Genomic DNA, 1214 nt, shown 5'->3' with positions numbered 1-1214 from the left:
CCGCAATAGTCTCATGTATGTGCTAACAGAGTTGTTGCGTTTTTTGTCTCTATGTGCTAACAGTTTTGGCAGCACCAAAGCATGTTTCCGTACTGTAGCGTTTCTGCACACAGTTTCTGTTGCCAAGGTCTGCGCAGTCAGAAATTGTTTGCTGGGTATATTTCTTTGTCCAACTATTTACATGCTATGTACAGAGAGGTTCTGACAAGAACCGTTTAGCGTTATGGTGCTAAATGGTTTTCTTGAGAGCCTGCGATGCCGGTGGTTACGATCGTGATCCTTTTTGCTTCGACGTACTCTCGGTGGGCTGTCTGATCGCCGTGGCGAGCGCTGTTGGCTGCGGGAGCGATGGCGTCGTCTCTCTGTAGATCGGTGATCTCTGCTGCGGATCTTGCCGGTGACATCTGTCTGGACGGCTCGTGTTCTCCGTGGAGAGGTCTCCCAGTCACTGTGGTCGCTCTGCGTTTCCTGCTCCTTATATAGTGGCCAAGGAGCGGGGAGCGAGACCTGATTTCCCCTGTGGACACGGAGTGGGAGTAGCGTCTGCGTAGTAGCGTGCGCTGTAGATCGTCTGGTGTGATGCGTGGTAGAAGGTCCCAAGGTGATGCTTCGTAGCGGTGCCTTGGTGATGTAGCGGAATCCCGGTGGCTTGCCAAGGTAGCCGGGGATGAGGACCTGCACCTTCGAATATGGCGATGGTGATTGAGGAGTCTTGGCTAGCTAGGTTGTAGAAGCTTCCTCGGGGTTGATCCTGGCCTCCTGGTTGTCTGGCGGTGCTGATAGTCCTGCTGCTTGGTCCTTTTCTGCAGTCTGGAACTTTTCAGATCGTGGCCAGTGTTCACAGTTTTAGCTTCCTTACAGCATGCTGAAGCGGTGGAAGGGGTGCGCACAACAGCAGCGAATTCTACCTGCATAAACTCGCTGCTTGTGCGCATCCCTTCTACCGCTTCAGCATGCTGTAAGGAAGCTAAAACTGTGAACACTGATCGTGGCTAGAGATGTTTATCGATATTCAATATTATCGAACATTTGATATTTTTGTTATAGTAATATCGAAAGTTTGAATAAAAAACTTATAAATAAAAAATCGAATAAATATTTTTTAAGCTATTCATATATATATATGTATAAAATAAATATTTTCATTTATTAAGCCTTGTGTCCACGATGCTCAAATGAAGAGAAAATTAACCAATCGCATTGATCAACTGGCC

Source organism: Pseudomyrmex gracilis, unplaced genomic scaffold, assembly GCF_002006095.1.
Source record: "Pseudomyrmex gracilis isolate BER0280 unplaced genomic scaffold, ASM200609v1 scaffold_995, whole genome shotgun sequence".
NCBI classification, from domain to species: Eukaryota; Metazoa; Arthropoda; class Insecta; order Hymenoptera; family Formicidae; genus Pseudomyrmex; species Pseudomyrmex gracilis.
The sequence above is the reverse complement of the archived record's forward strand: the minus strand, read 5'-3'. Positions refer to the sequence as shown.